Genomic DNA, 7,055 nt, shown 5'->3' on the forward strand with positions numbered 1-7,055 from the left:
GCGGGAGATAATCATTTGTCTATTCTGAAGGTTGCTCACTTCGTATTCCATTTCTGAACCACTCTCTGCTGACCTCTTCTACAAACGCGCTCTGTGGACATATCATGTGAATCTCCTGTCATAATATTTTCTAGTCTTGATGTTTTCTCCAGGCCTCTGGACTGCTTATCTCTGTGTACTTTTGCCCTTGGTCAAAAGACATCTGTTTACACTTTGATGTAATAGCTAAGCCTTTATTGCCTTCACTCTTACCCCCAGGGTTGTTCACTTTCTCCTCTGCCTTGTTAGTTGCCAATTATCACTTATCTTAATCAAAAGCATGTGATATCCATCATCCCCTTATCCCTCCCTGTAGGGGTCAGGTACCACATGTGTATGTGTGTATATACATACACATGTAGATACACACCTGTCTTTGTATGTGTGTTTGTATATGTCCATTACCTAAGTAAATCACAATTTTATTTAAGTCGTTTATCATCCATGACTTTTAACTCAATACTCATTAGAGATATTATTTGCATATATGTATTATAGGCATATTAGATAATAGATTATACAAAATTGATGGGGATCATTCTTGTCTGAGAATATGTTTGTGTATTAATCTTGCTCAAGGTTGTCTATCTCCTCAGTGACTGAGCACAGAAAGATGACGTTCTATGCCTCTGAATATAGATATTTCCCATCTGTGGGGAAGTACAAAATAAAATAAATTAAATTTATTATTATTTTAGAAAACAAATTCTTTAAATGTTGTTTGGGATTGTGGTGGGGGAGGGCTGTGTGAGAGGGTTGCAGAGAGATGGTCAGAACAGTTACTTCACTTGTTTAGAAAAATCCTGACAAGGACACCCTCTAGGGAGGGACAATAAGAGCTATGTCAGGGGAAAAGTGGCTGCTCCAGGGGTAGATAGACAATATATGACTTTGGTAGAACTTGAATCCAGGTCTCCTTGACTATGAGGTTAGCTCCCGGTCCTCAATGGCACCCTGTCTCCCAATTATTTAAAAAATAATAATACATACATACATACTTTGATTTCAGAGAAGAAACTCCTTAGGATTGCATTCCTGACCTCCCTCTCGCTCCCTTCAAAGTCTCCATCATGCAGAATATCAGGGTTCTGTGGAACACAGGTTGGGAGCACTACCCTAAAAGATAAGAAAACCATCCAAAAAGAAGAAAATATGAATAAAATGAACATTGTTGCTGGTGCCATCTCCTTCTGATTGGTTATATTCAGGGGAGGTAGGATAGGAGATTAATGTTCAAGAAGCCCCTAGGTTTTACTCATTCAAGTTTTACTTCCCTCTTGTCTCATTTAATTCTGCATTTCCTAAAGTACCTATTTCTTCCTTCACAGCTCAGAGATGGTCTGATTGAATTAAGTAGTGTGAAAGATGAAAATTACTTGACTGCTATTTTCCCAGTCCATTGGCTATCTGTCTGAGAGCTATGCACTCCTGTAGTTTAGCGCTCAGGTATTAGAGCTCATGGCATCGAAGAAGCCTGCTCTGAATGCAGAGCATTACCAAAGTCAATCCCAATTTCATTTGAGTCGCTTTATCATCCATGACTTTTAGCTCAAGACTCATTAAAGCTATTATTCTTGGACAGGAAGGAAGGGAAGCTTCTTTGCTTGCAGATTGGTGATCTCATTTCTTGCTTCTTCAGGCTCCCGTGTATGTTAGAAATTACAAAAAGACATTGAGGGGAGTGGGTTAGGATGAGAGGAAGAGATGAAAGTCTTGATGATCTAGCGTCATGGAATGTAGAGGTGATAGGGATCAGGAGAGGTCACTCTGGCTATGAAGACGCTGTATCAGTTCTGGGGGCAGGAAGGAGTTAATTCCATGATGAAACAGGATGAGCCAGAAATTTGGACTAAAGCAGATGAACTGGAGATTGACTGAGTTTCTCATGGCAGCCTCAGACAGGTCTAATCCCATCTCATTCCAAGGCAGATGAAAATTCATGCTATTTTTATAGTCTTCCAGAATCTTTTCAGACCTCTCAGGATACCCACTCAGAATTTAAAGAACTAGAACTACTGGGAGGACATTTATTTTTTCCCAATTAAGTTTTCACACTCAGTTTTCTTCTCTTTGGGTTGATTATTATACAAGTAAAAGATACTTTAAATACATTTTGGCCTTCTGGATCTCTTCATGTATTTAATTTTGTGTCTGTATATACATATACATATACATATACATATACATATACATATATATGTATATGTATATATAATACATTTGGCATGTAGTTTTAATACATGTAATATTATACACTTATTATATATGTGTGTATATGTATATATATGTATATATATATATACATACACACACACTTTAAGTATGTGTGTAGATATGTATATAGATGTGCATTCAGCTAGGTGGCCTAGGGGATAGAGTGCCAGGCCTGGACTGGAGGCAGGGCAAAGCATCTTGCCAAAATCAGAAGAACTGGCATTTCCTGCTCCCCCACACCCCCACTATTTACCCTTCTTGGGGGCAGCTAGATAGCTAAGTGGATAGAATGCTGCACCTGGAGTTAGGAAAACCTGAGTTCAAATACAGCCTCAGATGCTTGCTAGCTGTGTGACCCTGGGTGAGTCACTTAATCCTGTTTGCCTCAGTTTCCTCATCTGTAAAATGAGCTGGAGGAGGAAATGACAAACCACTCTAGTGTCTCTGCCAAGAAAACTCAAAAGGGGTCATGAAGAGTCAGACAGGTTTGAAAATGACTAAACAATAACAATATGAATGGGTGTGTGTGTTTATAAACAAACTTTATGCAGTACAGGCATCTCTTTTCGAGAAGTTGGGGCCCCAGAAAGACTCTCCCAGGTCCGAAGCACTCTTAATATACATGCTTTCAGAAAGCTACAGGTTAAAAGTCTTCACTTCTATGTTCCTTTTACTAGTCAGTCTGCAGACAGAATTAGTTTAAAGAATAGTCATTAGTGAAATAGCATCATTAGAAAAGAAGCAATAGAGTATTTCTCCCATAAACCTAGGGTACGGTATCCCACAAAAGTCTTAGAACTGCTTTAAGCTATTTGTGCAGTATTGAAGCTATTAAAATATTTAAGCTATTAAAGTTTAAAACTACATTAAGACTTTGGGGAAACCTATATTTGTGGGAGAGTAAGCCCTGGGTAAATGGTAGAAATACTCTATTGCTTTTTTTTTCCTTATTCAACTATTTCATTAAAAGACTATTCTTTAAATTAATTCTTTATTTTAAAATTATCCATTCAAATGCCATTTGGCAACTGTACTTGGAGGGTCTAAGCAATGTGCCTGGCAGAAAACTCTAATGTAGAAAGCCTGTTATCTTCCTGAAAGAAGCCAAGGTAGATGAATCATGTATCTCTCCAGAATCCTTTTTCTTAGGGCTCAAAAGGAGGCAGTTTCTTTCACATGTGAGGGAGTATAAAAAGCTTATAGTGTCCTTGTGAAAAGCCACAAATTCCTCAAATCCTATCCCACCCCAGCATCCTCAAATCAACTATTTTTTGTTTTGTTTTGTTTTGTTTTGTTTTGTTTTGTTTTGGTGGGGGCAGGGGCAATGGGGGTTAAGTGACTTGCCCAGGGTCACACAGCTAGTAAGTGTTAAGTGTCTGAGGCTGGATTTGAACTCAGGTCCTCCTGAATCCAGGGCCAGTGCTCTATCTACTGTACCACCTAGCTGCCCCCAACTGGGCTATTTTTAATGACAACTCTGTGGCTCAGGCTGGAAGTCACTTAGACTGTAGGGGTATGTGTGTGTGTGTGTGTGTGTGTGTGTGTGTGTGTGTGTGTGTGTGTGTGTGTGTGTGTGTGCGCGCGCGCCTTCCTTACATATTTACCTTTCTATGTTTGAAGTTTGGCTAATAATGAATCTGGGCCAATGATGAAGGTGGAAGAGTATTAGCCTGGAAAATCACTCCTTAATTCAAACAGGCAAACAGGCAACAAGAAAGGTCCAAGAATTCTGCTACCCCAGGAATGAGATTCCCTCATTTTGTCATACAGCTGAATTTTCTTTGGCTCTTCTTCTTCATTCTATTTCTTCTGGTTTCTGATGTTACCATTAAAAAAATGAAAATTTGTTCTCCATTTTTTGATGGTAGTTTTGGCCAACACTGCCTCATCTTTTCTTCTATCCTATCCTCCTGTCCAACTCTGATGCCTCTTAATGAGAGACTTCCCCTGGAAACATTCCATTCAACCCTTCTCCAGCTCTATGAATTGGCCCCATTTTTGGAAAGCGAAGAACTCTTGTGTCTTTGGGGCCCTCTTGCCTTTGATGGCAGAGATTGTAGAAGGTGCCTCCATTGTGCCAATATGCAGATTCAAGCCAGTGCCTGGTACAGTCATCAACCAGGACATAACCATTATCCCACATGCCTCTCCCACAGAGTTTACAGTGGTCATGCAGACGACATGGGATCTGGGCAAGAGGCAAAACTGATACCAAACTCCTCACCTTCCCGTGTATGAGTTCCAGATTTCCAAAGTGCAGAAGCGTATGGAAAGTAGTCCACTGTTGTTCAATGACGGCATCACTGTAGATCACCACAGTGGCCACGCAGATAAAGAGGCAGAAGTATTCTGTCCAGTTTTTTGAGCTCCTCATGCTTCCCACATACTCAGAGCTTCTTCATCCTGAAACTCGTGCTTAAAAATCAGAAGGATCCAGCAGTGGCAGGACATCCTCTGTAGAGGTCACAAAAGCATAGCAGCTGTTGCTCTATATCCTCATCTCAGGAACTGACAAAGACTGTGTACAAAGTGCCAGAAGGTTTCTGATTCATCTAGAACCTCAGCCAGGATAGAAGCCACCAGGTCCAACATACCCTGGGAGTGGCCAGTGGTTGGGTTGTATACTGCATAGTGAAGCAAAATTCTCCTCATGTTCTCCACATCTAGGTTGACTTCCCCTCAGAAGAACTGACTGCTTCAGCCTGACCAAACCACATCTTTGTCAATGGTGAAATGAACATGGTGACAGAATTCTTTCTACTCTTCTAGAGTCATTGGAAGCCTTTTCTGCTGGATCTCTGAGTATTCCCCTCTCTTCTGCACCCTTAGTGGCTCTTGCTCATTGAATGTAGACTGTAATAGCACATGTTATGTCACGTCATGTCATGGCTATAATAGCATAGCAGGTAGGGCCTGGCCTCACTCCAGATGGATACATTAATTCCCTTGAAGAAAATGGCCCTATAAGACTTCTATTTCTCTTCTACCTGCCCAGACTCAATCGGGTAATTAAACCAGGTGGAGACATCCAGCATTTTATACATGTTCTCCTCTTGGTGGGTCTCTGAAGAAGGAAGCTTGAGATATTGGATAAAGAAGTCTTTTCATTGGAGAGCTGCTCATCTCTGAGATGAATCTTGGTATAGTGTTTCCACTGCTGAAACATTACCTGGCCACCATGGTAAAAAAAAAAAAAAAGATCTTGTACTGACTTTCTTGGCTTACAACAATCAGCTTCCCTCTGGTACAGGTTTCATCACTAAAGGAAAGGAGGAGAGACCTCTTTTGTCCCAAGTTAACCACAAATACCAGGAAGATCTGCCTGAGGGTAAATGCTTTTCGTTGCTCATCCCATCTGGAGTTTTGCAGTTGGCCATCATTCTCAGGGAACTGAAAGCTATTGTCAAGGTTGGAAGTGGAGCTGGTCAAACAGGTCATGTGATTGTCACAAGTCTCTATGTTTTCATTGTCCAGAAAAAAAAATAGAATTGGCGCTCTCTGCAAGGGCTTTACTTGTTGTCAAGAGGCAAAAAGGTGAAGAAAAGACATCAGAATCAGAATCAAAAGTACTAGCCACCTCACATCATCAGCAAATATCTTCCTCTTTTCCAGGCTCTAGACTTATCTCTGGCTCCTTCTCTTTCCCATCCACTGACAATTCAGACCTACTCAGCTCATCCTGAAAACTCATGGTAGATAAGATTCCTGAGTCACTATGGAGAGACTGGGTAGCTTGGCTTGGATTGTCTGTCCCCAAACCTTGGAATAGCTTTTCCCTATCTTCTAACAAGGAGCTTATGGTATTGTGGGAACTCTAGGACACCACCAAGATATCCTCATTCTTAGCGATCAGACAGTATTTGGGTCCCACAGCGGGTGGCTGATGAGGCTTTCCAGAGTTCTGAGCATGGCTGGGGGCCTTGTTTTCAGGGGTGATTTAGGGGAGCTTTCAGGAGAGATTATCTCAGGGTCTCTTCATCTTGCCCCTGGATCCTGGAGTTAGGGACCCAAGCAAGGATGAATGTGGTCCCCAGAAGTTCATCCTTTTCCATGCACAAGTACAAATAACCTGGAACATGCTCCCCAAGTGCATGCAGCACTTCCAGGGGGTAGACACAGACATTGTTCTTAGAGAGGATGATTTCCTCATCCAATACTGAGGGAAGGCCCAAGCTGCCACTGGGGTTGAGAGGGTCAGGAGGTCAGAGGCTTTTGAAGGGGCTACAGGGATATTGTCAGGGGAATATTTCCATTATCCACAAGAACAAGTGCTAAGTAAGTCATCAATTTATGGATGGACATTAATTGTCACTAACTTGTTGTAGAGGTAGAAGGTCTGATTTTCTCTATATAGCTTAGAGTAGTAAGCCATACTGCTTGTCCAAGACAAGTACACTGGACTGGACTCATCTTTGGCTGGACTCTCTGCACAGCCTCCTCCCCTAAAGACAAGGTTCAAGACAACCAACTATTTCTCTATGGCTCCATATAGTCAACATGCATTTATTAAACACTTTGCCATTTGCTCTGTGCTAAGTACTGGGGACACAATGAAAGCTAAAAACAACAACTACCTCAGGGAGTTTACAATCTATGACATGCAAAAAGGTTATACTGTGAAAGACAAAGGCAAAGAAGGCATCTAGACAAAGTACGCTAATAAGACTTGAGGAAGAGTAAACAGTTTCAAAGGGGAAAAACCAGGAAAGACTTCATGGAGAAGATGTCACATGAGCTGAACTTTAAAGGAAATCACAGTTTCAGTGGGCTGAGATGGCAAAGAAATATGATACAAGTATGGA

General features: G+C 41.3%; 1 pseudogene; it reads right to left on the minus strand.

Annotated features, from left to right (window-relative positions):
• Positions 1 to 4,215: 4,215 nt before the first annotated feature.
• Positions 4,216 to 6,537, minus strand: LOC122747132 (annotated as a pseudogene).
• Positions 6,538 to 7,055: the final 518 nt, after the last annotated feature.

This window comes from Dromiciops gliroides, chromosome 3 (genome assembly GCF_019393635.1).
Source record: "Dromiciops gliroides isolate mDroGli1 chromosome 3, mDroGli1.pri, whole genome shotgun sequence".
Lineage (NCBI taxonomy): Eukaryota > Metazoa > Chordata > Mammalia > Microbiotheria > Microbiotheriidae > Dromiciops > Dromiciops gliroides.